The 20,371-nt window shown below is 40.1% G+C and overlaps 1 non-coding gene across 1 annotated transcript; it reads right to left on the bottom strand.

The window, feature by feature from the left end:
- Positions 1-792: 792 nt before the first annotated feature.
- Positions 793-899, bottom strand: LOC148848745 (small nucleolar RNA R71). The gene has a single exon (XR_016101524.1). It is a non-coding gene; the product is annotated as a small nucleolar RNA R71 (small nucleolar RNA).
- Positions 900-20,371: the final 19,472 nt, after the last annotated feature.

The following is a 20,371-nucleotide window of genomic DNA, read 5'->3' on the forward strand; positions in this document are numbered from 1 at the left end:
ACCAGCTCAGATCTGAATTATTATTTATTAATTTCTCTAGACTAACAATACCAAAGACTTGTAGATCTGAACTCAGATCTAAATTGGGTCTGAATTCAGATGTTGCAATCGATGGATGTAGATAAAGGAACCTTGAATAAGATGATTGGTTTAAATCTGCTTTTAGTATAATCGGCTTCATTTATTCATGATAGGATGTAGGTTTTGTATTCCAATACTTCACTTTACATTTTCAGTGTGATAGGATTAGTTATTTATTTTCTTTTGTGAATATTGGCATTTTTATTGCTTTGACTTTAACAGTTTATGACAAGCAGACCTGAACTGGAAGAGATCCTTTACGACCCAGAGATTGAACGGACTCTCCGTGTCCGTTTGAGAGTTGCTAAGCAAGTCAGACAAGAAGCACAAGAAATGGCTGAACAAAGAACTATGATGGATTATGCCAAGCCTACCCTCACCGGGACTGTCTCCAGCATTATCAGGCCAACTATTGCTGCCAATAACTTCGAAATTAAACCGGCCATAATCCAAGTGATACAAAATACGGTTCAGTTTTGTGGTATGGCCCATGAGGATCCGAATGCCCATATTGCTAACTTCTTGGAAATCTGTGACACCTTCAAACACAATGGGGTAAGTGATGATGCCATCCGGCTGAGGTTATTCCCATTTTCTTTGAAGGATAAAGCCAAAGCTTGGTTGAACTCATTACCGGCAGGATCTATAGCCACATGGGACGAAATGGCCAGCCGTTTTCTCTCTAAATATTTTCCCCCTTCTAAAACTGCTAAAATGAGGAATGACATCACTACTTTTTTCCAGCAAGAGGGGGAATCTTTATATGAGTCATGGGAACGATACAAGGAGCTGTTAAGGAGAGTTCCTCACCATGGCCTCCCCATTTGGCTGCAAGTGCAGACTTTCTATAATGGTCTTACTGACTCAAATAAGACCATATTAGATGCTGCAGCCGGAGGATCCATAAATAATAAAACTCCTGAGGTTGCCCATGCACTTATTGAGGAAATGGCAGCCAACAATTATCAATGGCATTCGGAAAGGACTCAAACTAGGAAGCAGCAAGGCTTGCATAATGTTGACACTTATACAGCACTAGCTGCACAAATAGGAGCACTCAGTAAAAAAATAGATGAAATGCAGATAGCTGCCATGCATGTGCAGTCTCTTAATTGTGAATTGTGTGGGGGAGGCCACATCAGTACAGACTGCCAAGTTGGCAATCAGTTCAGACCATCTACTGAACAAGTTGACTATGTCAGCAATTCGTCAAGACAGCAGGGTTACCAGAGTCACCATACTTTTCATCCAGGATGGAGGGGACATTCAAACCAGTCCTGGCCAAATCAGCATATTTCCAAGCCGTTCCACCAGACTTATCATCAGCCTGAACCGAAATCCAATTTGGAGGAACTGATGACAAAATTTATAGCAGGTGCAGAAACTAGGTTGCAGAACCAGGAAGCCTCAATCAAAAACCTGGAAAACCAAGTGGGGCAATTGGCACAATTAATCTCTTCCAGACTGCCGGGAACTCTTCCAAGCAACACTGAAGTGAATCCACGAGAGCAGGTGCAAGCTATTACCTTAAGAAGTGGAAAAGAGTTGCCTGAGGTAGAAAAGAAGAATTGGGCTGAACCCAAGGCAGAAACAAGCCTTGGAACCAGACAACAGAAGACGGAACAACCAGAAGCACAACAAGGGATGCACCAACAACCACAAGTTCCATTCCCTAACAGGCTGAAGCAACAAAAATTGGAGAAGGAATTTGGTAAGTTTCTTGAAATATTTAAAAGTTTACATATTAATATTCCTTTTGCTGATGCTTTAGCCCAGATGCCACACTATGCAAGGTTTTTGAAGGAATTATTGGCAAACAAAAGGAAACTGGGAGATGTGGCTACAGTTGCATTAAATGAGGAATGTTCTGCTATCCTTCTGAACAAGCTGCCTCAGAAACTCAAAGATCCAGGGAGTTTCACTATTCCTTGTACCATTGGCAGTTTAAAAATTGAAAAAGCTTTATGTGACCTGGGAGCTAGCATCAATTTAATGCCATATTCTATCTTCAAGAAATTGGGGTTGAATGAACCCCAACCCACTAGAGTGGCATTACAATTGGCTGATAGATCCATTAGATATCCTAGGGGGATCATAGAAGATGTGTTAGTTAAAGTTGACAAATTCATTTTTCCAGTTGATTTCATTGTGTTAGACATGCAAGAAGATGTGGAGGTCCCGCTTATCCTAGGGAGACCTTTCCTGGCTACCGGGAAAGCAATGATTGATGTCCAACAAGGACAACTCAGCCTTAGGATACAAGATGAGGAGATAATTTTTAAAATGTCTGATGCTATGAAACATGCACCCTCTAGTGATGATTCTTGTTTTATGATTGATGCCATTGAATTGACAATTGATGAATGCTTCCAGGTAAGTAGAATAACTGATCCTCTTGAACTCTGCCTCCAGCAGGGAGAACTTGAAGAAACAGAAAATGAAAAAATAAACCTCATGATAGCATACCTGAATGATAAGCCTCAATTCAAGGGAAAGGGGTTTCTCAAATTAGAGAACTTAGGCAAAATTGCCCGGACCATCAGGTAAGCCATCACCCCAAGAACCCCCCACCCTTGAACTGAAGCAATTACCATCCCATTTAGAGTATGCTTTCCTTGAGGAACCATCAGATCTCCCCGTGATAATTTCCGCAGCACTGAATCCCTTACAAAGAGAAAAATTATTAAGAGTGCTGCGGGAACACAAAAATGCTATAGCTTGGAAGGTAGAAGATATCAAAGGCATTAATCCATCAATCTGCACTCACAGAATTTTGATGGAAGAGGACAGCAAGCCTTCCGTTCAGCCCCAAAGGCGCCTGAATCCCAACATGAAAGAAGTGGTAAAGGCTGAAATAATTAAGTTGTTAGATGCTGGGATCATTTATCCTATTTCTGATAGTTCTTGGGTAAGCCCTGTGCAAGTTGTGCCCAAAAAAGGGGGTACGACTGTTGTTCCAAATGAGAAAAATGAACTCATCCCTACTAGAACCATTACCGGATGGCGTGTGTGTATTGACTATAGAAAATTAAATGAAGCCACCCGGAAGGACCATTTCCCTCTCCCATTTATGGATCAAATGTTGGAGAGGCTAGCCGGGCATGAGTATTATTGTTTCTTGGATGGATATTCAGGGTATAACCAGATACCAATTGCACCAGAAGATCAAGAAAAGACCACTTTTACTTGCCCATATGGAACCTTTGCATACCGAAGGATGCCCTTTGGGTTATGCAATGCCCCAGCAACCTTTCAGTGATGTATGATGTCTATATTTTCTGATATGGTTGAAAAATTTATTGAGATCTTCATGGATGATTTTTCAGTTTTTGGCTCTTCATTTGATGCATGTTTGAATAATCTGGAACAGGTGCTTACTAGATGTAAAGAAACACATCTTGTGTTGAATTGGGAGAAATGTCATTTTATGGTGCAAGAAGGCATAGTGCTTGGACACAAGATCTCTCAAAGAGGTATAGAAGTCGACAGGGCCAAGGTGGAGGCAATTGAAAAATTACCAACCCCAACATCTATTCGTTCTTTGAGAAGTTTCTTAGGACATGTCGGATTCTATAGAAGGTTTATTAAAGATTTCTCAAAAATTTCCAAGCCATTATCTACCTTGCTTCAGAAAGAAGTGCCTTTTGAATTTTCAACTGAATGTCTTCATGCTTTCAACATCTTGAAAGACAAATTGATCCATGCACCTATCATGATAGCACCAGATTGGACCCTCCCATTTGAATTGATGTGTGATGCGAGTGATTTTGCTATAGGAGCTGTTTTAGGACAAAGAATGAACAAACATTTTCAGCCAATTTACTATGCTAGCAGAACCTTGACTGGACCCCAACTCAATTACACCACCACAGAAAAGGAGCTGTTAGCAGTAATATTTGCACTTGATAAGTTTCGTTCATATCTGATATTATCCAAGGTTGTTGTCCACACAGATCACTCGGCATTAAGGCACTTGCTTACCAAGCAAAACTCAAAACCAAGACTGATCAGGTGGATCCTTTTATTGCAAGAGTTTGACATTGAGATTAGAGACCTGAAGGGTGCTGCAAACCTGGCTGCTGACCATCTCTCCCGGTTGGACACGGTAAGCTCAAAAGAGGAGATAACCAGCAACATTCGAGAAGAATTTCCGGATGAGCAGTTGTACTCAATACAGAAATACTCATATCCTTGGTATGCTGATTTTGCTAATTATCTAGCTGCACAAGTCCTTCCTCCTAACCTTTCATATCAACAGAAAAAGAAATTCTTTTCTGATGTAAAATACTATCTGTGGGAGGAACCCTTTTTGTATAAATTGTGTGCAGATCAGATCATAAGGAGATGTGTCCCCGAGGAGGAGATGGAGTCGGTACTCCAATTTTGCCATGATAAAGAAGCAGGAGGTCATTTTGGAGCTAGTCGCACGGCAGCCAAGGTTTTGCAATCAGGTTTTTATTGGCCCACACTCTTCAAAGATGCCCATCGGTATGTGTCCACATGTGACAAATGCCAAAGATCGGGAAACATTTCCCGACGGAATGAAATGCCCCTTTCCAATATTTTAATCTGTGAAATCTTTGATGTTTGGGGTATAGATTTCATGGGACCTTTCCCGAATTCTTTTGGGAATAAGTACATCCTCGTTGCAGTTGACTATGTATCCAAATGGGTAGAAGCCATGGCTTTACCCACAAATGACTCAAGAAGGGTAGTACACTTCCTAAAGAAGCTATTCTCCCGATTTGGCACTCCGCGAGCTATAATTAGTGATAGGGGAACTCACTTCTGCAATAGCCAATTTGAGAGGTTAATGCAGAAATATGGAATTACACATAAATTAGCTACCCCTTATCACCCTCAAACCAGTGGCCAAGTGGAGTTGGCTAACAGGGAACTCAAAAGAATTCTGGAAAAGACCGTAGCATCCACCAGAAAAGATTGGTCCATCAAATTAGATGATGTATTATGGGCATACAGAACTGCATTTAAGACACCTATTGGCATGTCCCCCTACAGATTGGTCTTTGGTAAAGCATGCCATTTACCAGTTGAATTGGAACACAAGGCCTATTGGGCTCTTAAATTCTTAAATTTTGACATTCAGGCCACAGGGGCTAAAAGGCGGTTGCAATTGAATGAATTGGATGAATTCAGACTTACCACCTATGAGAATGCCAAAGTTTATAAAGAAAGAATAAAAAACTGGCATGATAAGAACTTACTGAGACGGGACTTTTATGTAGGCCAACAGGTATTGTTATATAATTCCCGTCTCCGCTTGTTTCCAGGTAAGCTGAGATCCAGGTGGTCTGGACCCTTTACCATTTCACAGGTTTTTCCCCATGGGGCTATAGAACTCACCCACCCAGTTCAGGGCACGTTTAAAGTAAATGGTCAGCGCCTGAAACCATATTTAATGGGCAGTACTGTACCCCCTCCATCCACTGTTTATCTAGATAACCAATAATCTCTTATGCCTGCTCATGAACAAGTTAAGGAATCTTTTTGTCATTTATCTTTTTAGAATATTAGTTAGTAAAATAAAGATCTTTTTCTCAAAATTCCAATTCTTTAAGGACTCAGTTCATCATTTTCTTTTCTTCAGTTTGCTCTAGCAAGTGTGACTCCCTAACACTACGAACATTGAGGACAATGTTCATCTCAAGTGTGGGGGAGTGAGCCCGAGGCTAGGGTATGGGGGTTGAAACCATGCACCTCATGCACCCCAACACACATATGCAAGCAATGACATCACAAAAAAAAAAAAAAAAAAAAAAAAAAAAAGACTGGAACCCCTCAAGTTCATTACTATTTATTTGATGATTTTTTTTAAGAAGGAATTCAATGAGTTGAGGGAGACTGATGTACTTGTTAAGTTTTTATTCTTGTGAATGACCCAATTTGATTTATGCAGGAGAAAAGGGGAGCTGAATATGCCTTTCAGCATGACTAGCCCTAACTTCCTTCATGTGTATGGAAGCCCTTGATTTCATTGTTAATGGTCAAGAGAGCTAGTGCACATCTGAAGTGCTAATTCTTGAGGTTCAATAATTGCAAAGAAGGACAAAAGCCCAAATTGACTCCGCTATTCTGAGCTGAATAGTAAAACTAGCAGCTTAGAACATGAGTCCTATTTACCTACCTCAAACAAGTGACCAGTGTGAGATGGAGCATAAGATGCACTCACACCAAAAAAAAAAAAAAAAAAAAAAAAAAAAAAAAGGGTGAGATGGAGCATAAAATGCACTCACACCGAAAAGAAAAAAAAGAAAAAAAAAAAAAAAAAAAAAAAGGGTGAGATGGAGCATAAAATGCACTCACCCATAGAAATAAGTAATTGTGGTGACAATCGAGGTTCAAAGGGGCACTCTAAAGTTGAACTCTCATTGAGATTTAGTTACAGATGTGAAACTCAGTAAAATTTGATTATTAACCTTGACAATTAAAGAGCTGATTTATATATGAATTAGGAGTGAAGGCTAGACTATGATGAAATTCATATTCTCCTTTCCTCGGATCTGATACATATCTTAAATGGTAATTTACAAGAATAAGAGTTAAGCACTTACAAAAGTTCCCCGACTACTCAATGCATTTCTATCTTAAAAAGTTCACCAGGTAAATGGTGAGAACAGAAGGGGGGAATGTTAAGTTTATGGCTGATGTCTTTGCTTGAGGACAAGCAAAAGCTTAAGTGTGGGGGTATTTGATGAACTTACAATTTATCTATATTTTATGAGGTTTTTGCATGAAATTTTATAATGGTTTAATTAAATTTTTGCCGTATTTTAGCTTGATTGCAAGAAAGATTTCAGGGGGAGCCAAATCAACAAAAAGAAGGCAAAAGCAAGAAAAGAAAACCCAAAAATTTATCAAGTTCAGCCCGGCCCAGCCATGAGAGCAAGAGAATTTCATTCGGCCCAAGAAGAGCAAGTGAAACTCTTTGGAAAATCCAAGGGAAGAAGCCTAGCTATGAGGAGAATTCGGCCCAGCAAGGAAGGCCCATTTTTAGCCCAAATAACAGCCTAGAGTGTAGCCCACATGAGCTCAAAAGCAAGCTAAGTTGTAGCCCAAATAGCAGCCCAAAGGGAGCTAGGGGCGGCAACTTCTAGGAGTTTCTTGAAGAGAAGGAGGGAGCACTCTAGAAGGTTCATGAGGGGTGTAATACACCCCATTCTAGAGGCTTCAAGAAGGGGCAAGAGCCCCCTTGAAAAACTATATAAGGAGGCCTCTAGGAGGGGAGAAAGTTGTTCAATTGCTTGAGAGAAAGGCTCTCCCACTCTTAGAGGTTCAGCCACCTTGAGAGAAGAGAAGAGAAGAAGGCTAGGCGCAAGGAAGAAGAAGAAGAAGGGCTGAAGGAAGTTCAAGACAAGCAAGCTAGAAGAAGAAGGTGAGTTCGAATTGAGGGATTGTGATTCAAAGATTTTTTGTAATAAATCATTTGTAGTTTCATTCTCTTTTGATTTGAATTCAGTTTCTTAGTTATATGTTCTTTCTTCTTTCTCCTTGTTTCCATTCTTCCTTGATGTATTTCAGCTTGTAAAATTTCAGTTCAGCAATCTAATTCTTTTTGATTCATTCAAATGATCATGCATTGTACTTGAAGTTTCTTGAATAAGGGTGTGATTGCAGATCAATTCGGCCAACTAACCTTCAAAACTCAGATCTGAATTCTCAGATCTGAGATTGCAAGATCTGAATTGCTTGAAAGAGAATTCAGATCTGCAAATTTCAGATTGGGCGAATTAATCTACAGCTTGGAATTCCTAGAGTGCTTGAGAGAGACTCTAGGAATTCAGATCTACTATTCAAGAACTGAATTGAGTGCAAGGTTAGAGATAACTTGCACAATTCAGTTGGTGATCAATTCAGATTTGAATTGATGCCTTAGAAGTGTTTGAAGAAATGCATGCATGGGGATTAGATTCTTGCTAGAGATAGAAGAACCGTCACTCATGCATAGGATGAACATGCGCTTGAGAGAGGCTGTTCATGACCTTGGGGTTTCACCAAACCAAGGCTCAATCATGATTCATTCGAATGATCCAAATTGATAGATTGCTGAATTCTGAGATTGACATTTACTGCTTACTCTTCTAACCTGAATTGAAGGCAATTGGACCAATGATTTAGATAGATTTTAATTTAGGATTTCTTAGCTTTCATTAGAGTTTTGATTTATTTGTTGATCAGATAAGAAATGTTCAATTTAGTATTGGTAATTGTTTCCTAAATCCTCGTGGGAACGATACTTCACTCACTACTTTATTACTTGAACGGCTAGTGCACTTGCTAGTGTCACAATGAGCCACACATCAGTGTTTTGTATCCGGAATGCCAATTTCTTATAGGAGGATTACATCCTGAACAATCATCGTCAGGAAGTTGTTCTTAATGAGGAGAGCTTAGGAGTAGTGGGAGATGTCCCACATGTTCCATGTAGTGACCAACCTAGAAGATCTACTCGGGTATCCAGGCCACTAGCCCGTTATGGTTATGACCAGGATAGTTACCTGGTGGAAGCCTTAACTAGTGAGGAGGATCCCGTGACTTACGTAGAAGCTATGTTGGACATAGATTCCCAAAAGTGGGTATATGCCATGAAAGCTGAGATGGACTCAATGGAGGTTAATGGAGTCTGGACTGTAGTAGATCCACCCGTCGGGGTAAAAGCAATTGGTTGCAAATGAATCTATAAGAGGAAAAAGGGCCCCGATGGCGATGTTGAGACCTACAAGGCTCGCTTGGTGGCAAAAGAGTATACTCAGAAAGAGGGGATTGATTATAAGAAAACCTTTTTGCCCGTGGCCATGCTTAAATCCATTAGGATCCTGCTAACTGTAGCAGCATACCATGACTACAAGATTTGGCAAATGGATGTCAAAACTACGTTCCTAAATGGAGATCTTACTGAAGATATCTACATGTAGCAGCCACAAGGCTTCATTGCTGCTGGTCAGGAACACATGGTATGTAAACTTAATACATCCATATATGGACTTAAAAAAACTTCTAGGAGTTAGAACATCTAGTTTGACTCTGCCATCAAAACGTTTGATTTTGAGCAAAACTCGGATGAGCCCTGTGTACACAGGAAGTCCAGTGGGGATAAGGTTACATTCTTGGTTTTGTATGTTGATGATATCCTACTCATTGGGAATGATGTGGGAATGTTGTTCTCGGTCAAAGTATGGCTTTCACAGCAATTCTCCATGAAAGATCTTGGAGAAGCGTCTTATATACTAGGTCTTCGACTCTATAGAGATAGATCGAAGCAGATAATAGGATTACCCCAATCTGCCTACATTGACAAAATCGTCAAAAGGTACAGCATGGAGAACTCTAAGAAGGGAACTGTTCCTTTCAGGCACGGAGTTACTCTCTCCAAGAAGATGTCTCCCAAGACATCTGAGGAGATTGAAAACATGAAAAATGTCCCCTATGCCTCAGCCGTGGGGAGCATCATGTATGCCATGCTGTGCACTCACCCCGATATTGCTCACGCGGTGAGTGTAGTAAGTAGATTTCAGGCCAACCCAGGGTAGGAGCATTGGACCACTGTGAAATGCATACTTAAGTACCTTTGAAGGACAAAAGAGTTTTGTCTGGTGTTCGATGGTAGATCACTACAGATCAATGGGTATACTGATGCCAATTTTCAGTCAGACCCAGATGATAGAAAGTCTACATCTAGTTACGTATTCACGATAGGATCGTGTATTGTTTGCTAGAAAAGTAGAAAATAGGGGTCCACGGCGGATTCCACAACCGAAGCCGAATACATTGCTGCAAATGATGCTACCAAGGAAGCTATGTGGATGAAGAAGTTCATCCAAGAGTTGGGAGTAGTTCCATCCAGTACATCACCCATCCCATTATTGTGCAACAACAATGGGGCCATTCCTCAAGATATGGAGCCACGAGCCCACTCGAAGTCCAAGCACATCGAGAGGAAGTACCACGTACTACGGGAGATTGTTGGTACAGGGGACGTCCTGATTCAGAAGGTAGTTTCAGCGGAGAATGTTGCAGACCCATTGACTAAGCCACTCACACAGAAAATGTGTGACAAACACGTGGAAAGTATGGGACTCCGGCTTACTCCAGATTGGACCTAAGTGCAAGTTGGAGCTGTTAGACAGTTTTGTATGCCCTTAGCTCCAATCAGTTTGATGTACTTATGAAATTTATTGTAAATGAATAAGTGCATATTTGATTCATGTTATGTGGTGTGTTTCTGTGTAATACCCTTAAAACTGGACACTTATGAGACTTGTATTGGTTTAAAACGTTCACAGCCAGTGGGTCGGTCTAGGGAGACCTATCTTTATAAGGCTGACACTGATGTGCCACCAAGTCGGTTGGGGTGGCCTGTCTCTGCCACTAGGGTGAGACCCTAGGTACATGCAGTGTGGGATGAACTTGAGACCTTGAAACAGACCAGAATTCTATTATTTCCCTGCACTTTGGTGATTAGTGGGCAAAACTGGAATGTTACACCTGACCCCTAGACTCGATTATGGCACCGCACTAGGCGACGGATTGGACCATCTTTGATATGCCAATCAGTGAGACCCTTAGAGGGAGTCAAAAACTGGGTATGTTGAGATGGTTCATGAACCCATCTGAGTCGGTGATCATAGTGACAAGATCGGCCCCTTTGTCGGACAAAGGTAATGATCGGGGAAATGCACTCTCTCTAATGGAAAACAAAATTGTCGGCAATTGATTTCAATTGTTGAAACTGTTTTTTGCAAAATATATATATTTATGCGATATAATATATATATATATATATATATATATATTGGTTTCCAAAATTATTTGCAAAAGGTTTTAATCCCCGGGGTTCATGTAAGAGGAGAATGCAACACTGTACCTAGCAGTCGGGGGAGAGGTTCTCCCTTGTTGGGTAGTGTTTGATCATTATGGGCTGAGAGGTTAAGTGTAAGGCCATTGAGGGTTAAACCTGATGGAATAATCTTACATTTGCCCACAGTCCTTAGGTGTTACAAGGTGGCTTGGCCCAAGGACCACTTAGTGTAAGTGTTGGGGCCATAGAGTCCATATGATGGGCTTAAGGGGTTCACTAGGCTCTCCAGTGAATTCGGCTAGGCCTTGTGACAGAAGCTGGGCCGAACCCTTGTGGCTGATGTGTAGATCAACGTTTGGGTCCCACGCCATACAGAGAAAGCCCAACTAGGCAGCAATTTGGAAGGCTTAAGTGAGCACATACACTTAATGGGCCAAAAGCCCAATACGAGCTCGGCTAATTAGATTAGCTTGAATGGGAAGAATCTGAGATATGGACCAGCCTTAAAGGATAAGGAAAAGTTTCTATCCACTCAGTAAGAGTCCAGATTTGAATATGATTAAAATTGGAAACTCCTAATCAAATTAGGAGGGCTGATCATGATCTGCAGATTAGATAAGGACTCTACCTTATAACTTAAGAGGATCAGCATCTCCTAATGGGGTTAGGAGCTGATCCCTTTAGGATTATAAAAGGAGGAGGGGCCGGCAACCTCAAAACACACATCTCAAATACAGATACAACACAGAAGAGAGAAATCAACATACAGTAAGACTATGCCAATTTCTCCCTACTGCCTCCTTCCTGTCGCCGCCACCATTAGCAGTTCATCTCCACTCACGTGGGAGTCATCAAGAAGCGTTCTTGATTTCAGTTCTTTGTGAAAGAATTGAAAAGAAGTTGTGCTCATCTGTCGTTCAATGGATTCTTGCAAAGGATCTAGTTCTTGTGAAGAACGTTGCTGATTCTGCTCCGTCCTACACTGCGCCATCATCAGTGGGAGCAGTCTTTGGTGACTTTTCTAGGCATGAACACCTTCGTTGGGGGATACTAATTCTCTGTATCAGGTATTTCCCTCTCCTTCTATTTTGTTCAGATCTGGTTCGGTTCTTGATTCAAGATTGATCCTTGAAAATTAGTTTTCTAAAATAGGGAATGTGATTCCTAGTTGTAGGAAGGAAAGAAATTTTTGAAATTCGCCCATTCCATTCCGCTTTATCCGGGTATCCATTCAATGGATCTTTCCATTCCTTCAAAAGATTAGGTTAAAAAGGCTCCCTAGGGTTTGCTAATAAGAGGGGAGCATGGTAATATAGTAGGATGGGCACCCATTGGGTTTAGCAGATAGGAGGCACCCTCCTGTTCTCAGTTCTTTACAAAATGCCCCCTCTCTCAGCTGGTCTTTGCACCAGCTTTCCTCTCATAATGTGCACCAGGGGTGGCACATCAATGTCAGCCTTGGCAGGATAAATCTCTCTAGATGTATCCAACGACTGTGAAGATTCTAAACTAACACGAGTCTCATAATGTGCGATTTAAGGGTATTACACAGAAGCACACCAATATAACATGAATTAAATATGTACTTTATTCATTTACAACAAATGTCATAATGTACATCAAGCTGATTGGAGCTGAGGGCATACACTGCCTAATAGTTCATGCATGGGATGGGTTAAGTTTGTTCTCCCTTAGACCATTGCATTTATAAGTTAGACAAAGTACCTGCATTTATAAGTTAGACAAAGATCATACCTAATGTCACCAAAGTTGTCCTAGGGCTGCTAGGGAATATGAGTGTGCCTGTGGTTGCCAAGCCCTTCTTGGGGTTGCTAGGAAATATGAGTGCGCCTGTGGTTGCTAGGGAATATGAGCGCACCTGGGGTTGCTAAGGCCTTCTTTTGGTTGCTAGGGAATATGAGTGTGATTGGGGTTTCTAGGGCCTTCCTGGGGTTGCTAGGGAATAATAACGCCCTAGGGTTGCCAAGCAATATGAGTGCACCTAGGGTTGGTAAGGCCTTCCTGGGGTTGTTTGGGAATATGAGTGCTCCTAGGGTTTCCAAGGAATATGTGAGCACCCTGGGGTTGCCAAGGCCTTCTTGGGGTTTCTAGGGAATATGAGTGCGCTTGGGGTTGTTTGAGAATATGTGAGCATGCTTGGGGTTTCCAGGGCTTTCCTGGGGTTTCCAGGGAATATGTTAGTGTGCCTGGGGTTGCCAAGAAATATGTGAGCACGCTTGGGGTTGCCAAGGCCTTCCTAGGGTTTCTAGGGAATATGAGCATATATGTATATGTATATATGTATATATGAGAGACATATCCCAGATTTAGCACACAAATTGTATCGAACAAAACATGAATTGACAAAGAATTATAACTTTATTGCTTTTTCAAAATACATGGGTACATCAAAACTTTATCGCAAGAATTCAGAGTTCATCAAAAAAGATATCTCATCGCAAAATATGAATTATTAGCATATGCATCAAGAATTTGTTGCACTTTATTCACAAGATAAGCATGTTAGATATAATCGCATAAGATCTTGTAAGATTTTCCGAAAGGAGTGGGTGATATATTCAATACATTCATCTTTAAAGGAAATACATGTGACAGTCATAACATATCTTATACAATTTTATTCAAAATAGGGTTTAAACCAGTTTCCATTAACCATCTCATCTTCCTCCCAGTGTATGTGGTTTTTAGCACATAATAACCGGTGTATCCGGAAGTGCATCGTTAAACACTTCACAAACAACTACTAATGTAGTAAATTGGTGAGAACAATTCACATCCACAGGGAAGCAAGTGAAAAATTAATATATACTTAGATCCGAACAAGAGAATGCATTCAGGAATGGTAGAAAATATGAAAATAAAATCTATTATTGCTGAAATTAAATGTTTCAAATTTAAACAAGACAATAAATAAAAATTAGAATTTAATAAAGTATGGGAATCAACAAATAATAAAAGAAAGAAATAAAAAAAAATGATCCAAAATCCAGATCCAATGGCGGTAGCTACAGATCGGCCAGAAAACTTGGAGAAACCCCTCCTAACAAGAATCGGGCGTCTGTCTTTTCTACAACCCTCGAACCCCTTGAGACACCTTAGCCTTGAATCGAACGAATTTAGATCTACAAAATAGAGAAATGAAAAAGAATTAAATCAAAAAGATTGTAGAAATAAAAATAACAGAAAAGAAAATAAAGAAAAGAAAAGAATGGTTGATCAGATCCAGTGGCGGTAGCTGCAGAATGGTTGAACAACTTGCAGGAACCCCTCCTAACAAGGTCTAGGCGTCCTCCCCTTCTACAACCCTTGAACTCCTCAAGAAACCTTAGCCTTGTAACTAGGTGAATTGACCAACCACTTCTACAAGGCCCTTGGGGTCCTTTTTGTAGAGAAGGGTGGACACAACTGGGAATAGAGAGAAAGAGGGGGGCGGCAGCTGGGTTTTAACAAAAATATGGGTGCCCTTAGGTTTAGAATGAAGGGTTAGGATGCTTCTAGGGTGATCCTAAGGCTGAGAAGAAAAGGAGAAAGCACCCAATGTTATGTAAGACTAAGATTTAATGACTAAAGGCTGAATGGTGAAGATTAGAAATTAAGTGGCTCCTAGGGTTAGAATGCTAAAAAGAGAGTGCCCTAGAATGGATGGTGAAGATTAAAAGGGATTGAAGGTGAGGATTTAGAAGTTAGGGGCGGTTAGGGTTTGTTAAGAGTGAAAAGAATGGGTTAAAAGGCGCCCTAGGGTTTGCTAAGGCATGGGAAGCATTCTAATACAGTAGGAGGGGCGCCAAACTGGGTTTAGTAGCTCGGAGGCACCCTCCTGCTTTCAATTTTTCACAAAAACACCCCTTCTCTCAGCTAGACTTCACACCAGCATCCCAAAATCTATATTTCTGCCATGAAAACTTTCCAAATTTCCCCATAATTTTCACAAAAACCCTCAGTGGTCACAACAATGAATTTAACTAGGAAAAGGGCATACTTTGACTATCATTAGACCAAAAGTACCCCTGAAATGATGCCCTTAAGGCATCAAAATGCAGAGTTATTAATAGCCAGATGGGTGAGCTTCTTTGATCACGTACGGTCCATCACATGTAGGAGCAAATTTTTCGGTAGATTTGCCTTGTCTAACGTGGAGTTCTTTCTTAAGGACTTTGTCTCCTTCACTAAATTTGCTAGACTTCACTAGTCTGTTAAAGTTTGCGGCTAAGGCTTGTTTGTACTTGATTTTTCTTTGTAACGCCTTCTCCCTTTCCTCATCAATATATTCTAGCTTTTCTCTAAGTAGCTAATGCATGTCCTCTGTTTTGAATCTCTTCCCCATTGTGAAGGCTACATGGGCAGAGACCGTTTGTATTTCTGCCAGTAGCACCACTTCTTGACCGTATACCAGGGAATAATGTGTTTCCTGCATGCCCTTTCTAATTGTTGTCTGGTAAGCATAAAGGGTTTATGATAACTTTTCTGACCAATCTTTCTGATTATCAGCCATCTTGCTCAACATTCTTAGTAAAGTCTTGTTATTGGCTTTTGTTTGCCCATTCCCCTACAGGTAAACATTGTAGATGTGCCTAATCTCACCCTGTACTGCCCCAAAATGTCTCAAACTTCTTGATTCTTAATGGGCAAGCTATTGTCTGTCAAAATCCTCATTGGAACTCCAAATCGATGAACTACATGTTGCCTGAAGAAATTTGCTATGTTTTTCGTCCAGATTCTTCGTAAAGGTATAGCCTTCACCCACTTGGTGAAATAATATATGGCCACTATGATGAAACAATATCCCCCGGAAGTTGGGTTGATTTTGCCTATGAGGTCTACTCCCCAAGTATGAAAAGGCCTAGGTGTGATGACGGGGTGGAGGTTGATGTGAATAAAAATTACCATACTCTTATCTATGAATATTCAGTCTTTCTATACTAAATTAACACTTAATTGGACTCATTACTTTGGTATTTTGATTCAGGGCAAGAAAAGAAATCATCAGAAGGAAAACAAGGCTAATCGGATGGTTTTTCATAGTTTCAGCACCGTTCAATAATCTGGGACTAACTCTCATATCCGGGCTCCGATTGGGCTGATTCAAGATATACTGGAAAGATAAGAGAGAAATGTTTTTGGTTTTGACAGATTTGCCCTATAACGAGGTCAAAATCGGGCCCAAAGTCAAAGCAGATCTGCACTAAAGCCCAGCTCATAGCTGAAGCCCAATTTGCAGCAAAGCCTTGCAGCAGCCCACTCGAATTCAAAAATCCAAAGTCTTCTTAGATTTGAATTTTAATGTAATTATAGAAAGATTGAGAAGATTGAGATCATTAGATAAGAGATAAGATAAGATAGGATAGGATTAGTTTAAAACTAACCTGGATTATCCATTCTTGACATAACTCCAAGTAGTTGTAACAGCCCCTCCCCTAAAACTATATAAAGGGTTGGGTGTACCAGCACCTGGCACCTATGAATTACTAAAGCTCTCTCTGAAGCAATCAAGAAGACCATCAAGAAAGCTTCAAGAAGGGGATCAGCAAGGCAAGAAAGCTTCAAGAAGGAGGTGGCGGCAAGAAGAAGAGAAGATCTCAGCTCCAAGGGTGACATCATGAGTTCTTTCTTTTCTCTTGTTTGTTTTATTTCCTCTATCATGAATTAATTTATTTGTAACTAGGGCTGTGAAAGCCTAACCATGACAATGAATTTATTTTTATCATGATTTATCCAAGATTGTGATTTCCATATAGTCTATGAGTTATTATGCTTAATGCGACTAGGAGTTTGACCACCTCTTAATTGATTGGGTTTATGTGAATGACTCGGGAGAGGAATTCATATAATGGACTAAACAATTCATGGTGTGAATTGAATGGTATATATGAATATATACACATGATTCATCTGAATGTATAAGTTTTTCTTTGAACCTAATGCATTTCTATCTTGAGAACTCTAGTCGAGGGATCAAAAGGGTTACTTGATAGAAATAGATTTGATATATCTTGGGAAAGAATATTAAATAAATTTGGAAAAACTTCAGCTTATGGAAATGATAAATTATCTTGGTTAATCTCATCCATTAATATTCATTGGAATGGTTAGGTGGACCAATGGTCCTAGTGATTTCAGTTAATCATTGCATATTCAGTTATTGAGTACCCTTGCTTTTATTTTCTTTCTCTACTTTTAATTTTCAGTAGTTCTTATTGTTGGATCTGAATTTCGGTTGTCCAAATAATTAAGGAAGGTTGTAGTTCTAATGCTTATTTTGTTAAATCCTTGTGGGAACGATATTTTTATACTACTTGATAACTAGTGCACTTGCTAGGGATGTCCTGAATCAAAATACCAGAATAATGAGTCCAATTAAATGTAAATTAAGTGTAGAAAGACTGAATATTCATAGATAAGAATATAATAAATTTTATTCACATCAAATCCCCCCACACTTAAACTTTGCCTGTCCTTGGGCAAGACAAAACTCAAGAAAAAATAAAACGGGAACAAGCTGACTATCCTACTAATTTTTAAACTCAACTCTCCTTCATCTTTTTCCACAAATATCCTAGATTGGTAAATGCGAACTATTAATTCAACACAACCAAGTTATACTCAACTCATCTATCAACCAATCCCTTCTTTACTACTACAAACCAGGTAGTAAACTAGGGAAAACATTCTTACTTGCTCTCTTTTTTTTCTTTTTTTTCCTTGGTGGAAGTGAGTGCATTTTATGCTCCATCTCACTTTTAGGACTTAGTCAGTGGGTGCATTTTATGCTCCATCCCACTGTTAGGATTACTTGGTCAATAGGTGCATTTTATGCTCCATCCTATTGATTGAATTACTGGTTAGTAGGTGCATTTTATGCTCCATCCTACTATTGAATTACTCGGTTGGTAGGTGCATATTTTTTTTATGCAGAAAAACACGACCTAAATCAAATTTTAAAACCCAACCTAAATCCTAAATCCCCTCCCCCACACTTAAAACTTACATTGTCCCCAATGTGAGGTTAAATGCAAAGAAAGGGCAGAAAAGCAAAACTAGAAATGTAAAAACAAAAAGAAAAAGGAAAAACAAACTTCCCTATTTTTAATAAACATGAATCGGATCCTCTAACTCTCGTGGTTGCAGCTTTCAGTGTGCTCCCCTTTCATCCATCATGGGTGGGTTCAAATCTAGAATAGGGGCCTACAAAATAGAGGGTAACGATCTCTCATTAGAAATCAACAACATAATATAATGAGCATTACCTTGTCTTGGCTTGAACCCTTCTTGACCGGCCTCCAAACAACTAACCGCCTCCTTTACTTCTTCCTCCATGACCTGCATGTTTTTACATGAGTTAAGAATGTAGCTTCCTAAAGGATCATCTAATTTAGATGCGTTAATTTTAGCTGCCCCAACATCAATTTAATTAATTGCATATATTTCATGTTCAATTGTGTTGGGATATTTCATGGTTTTAAATACATTAAACACCACTTCTTCACCATTGATTCTAAGGGTAAGTAGACCTTTTCGCACATCAATTAAAGCATTACCAGTAGCAAGAAAAGGCCTCCCTAGAATCAATGGCATTGTCCTATCTTCCTCCATTTCCAACACAACGAAATCAGCTGGAATGCTGAAATTACCTACTTTGACTAAAACATCTTCCACTATTCCCCTAGGATATTTAATCCTATGATCAGCTAATTGCAAGGTAATAGTTGTAGATGTTAGTTCATGCAATCCAAGTTTTTCAAAAATAGAGTAGGGCATTAAATTTATACTAGCACCCAAATCACATAAAGCTTTTTCAAATTCGGTATTCCCTATGGTGCAAGGTATAGAAAAACTCCCTGGATCCTTAAGCATTGGGGGCAATTTATTTTGAAGAATGGCTGAGCACTCTTCATTTAACTTCACCATCTCACAGTCCTCCCATTTCCTTTTGTTTGACATCACCCCCTTCAAGAATTTGGCATATTTTGGCATCTGTGACAATACATCAAGAAGATGGATGTTAATATGTATCTTTTTAAACACTTCTTAAAATTTCTCAAATTGTTTATCTAAATTAGCTTTCAAAACTCTTCTGGGTAGGGGAGAGGAAGTTTAATAGCATCTAAATTCAGTTTAGGTGTACTCCCTTTGGCCTCCTTTTGTGGATCATCCACTTCAGCCTTTTGGTCATCATTCTGGGTCTCACCAATTGTTTTCCCACTTTTTAAGGTGATGGCATTCACTTGCTCCCTTGGGTTCTTCTCAGTATTGCTAGGCAGTCATCCCTCTCTTCTCTCTGGCAACATGCACACAATCTGCCCCACTTGAACTTCTAAGTTCTTAATAGGCGCCTCTTGATTCAAGAATCTCTTTTCATGTTCTTGGAATTTTGCTTCAGTAACATTAATGAACTTAGAAATCATTTCTTGTAAATTACTCTTCTTTTCTTGTGGGGGCGACTGTTGTTGAAATCCCATGTTGTTCCATGAAAAATTTGACAAGTCGTTGTATCAAAGGTCATTGACAGGTCATTGTATCAAAGGTCATAAAGGGTTATAATTTTACCTATCAAAGGTCATTGACAGGTCGTTGTATCCTCTCGGTGTAGATACATAGTGCTCACTTAGTCCCTCAGAACATAGTAAACACTGTATTGATACCACATGAACGCTTGTGATTAGTCTACAACTAACTTTCCCTTTGTGATGAACTCGTGGTTCCTCGCAAGCCTGCGATGAACCCATGGTTAATCGCATGCCCTCGAGGAGCCTATTGTTATCTTGAGCCAAATCAAATCGGTGTTGAACCTATGATGAGGTTCCCATAGACGCAGCCCTATGATAAACCCTCAATCGCCGTGGCACCCCAATCCGCTAAGAACCGCGCCGGGATGCAACCTACGCGTGTAATGTCAAAGGGATGAAAGTGATGAGATGCCACATAAGTCTAATATGACATCATCCACTAGATGGTGACATCAATAGAGCCACGTTAGTTAAGTAGGGTGCACAAAAGGTAGGAGCATACGTGAGCTATGAAGATCTCTGAGTGAAAGGAAAGCTGATCCTCGAAAAGATTCCCCTAGAGACACGTGGTGAAACTTCAGCAGTTCCTTTAATGACTAACCGCAAATCCAATATCCCCTTTTCTAGTAGGAAATGAGCACCTCTAGCTCCTTCTTTTCAAGATCTCAGGATCTCCCCCATAAATAGAGATCCTCCTCATCATGAAATTCATTTAGCAATCAAACACCCTTATCATTGACTCCCAACTTTACTACTCATGCTTGAGACCCTTGAGATCCAATCCCCTCTAGCCCTCGGTCTTTCACTGTCGTTCGAAGAGACCACTTCCCCAACCTAGCCTTTACCCTACCTTAAACCCATCCCCGAGGAACAAAGCAATGCCCCAAAAAACACCAACCCAAGGGTGGAGAATCAGTTCAAAATAGAAGCACCCTATCAAATTAATATC

Source organism: Nelumbo lutea, chromosome 6 (genome assembly GCF_056320005.1).
Source record: "Nelumbo lutea isolate HS-2025 chromosome 6, American lotus-T2T, whole genome shotgun sequence".
Taxonomy (NCBI): Eukaryota; Viridiplantae; Streptophyta; class Magnoliopsida; order Proteales; family Nelumbonaceae; genus Nelumbo; species Nelumbo lutea.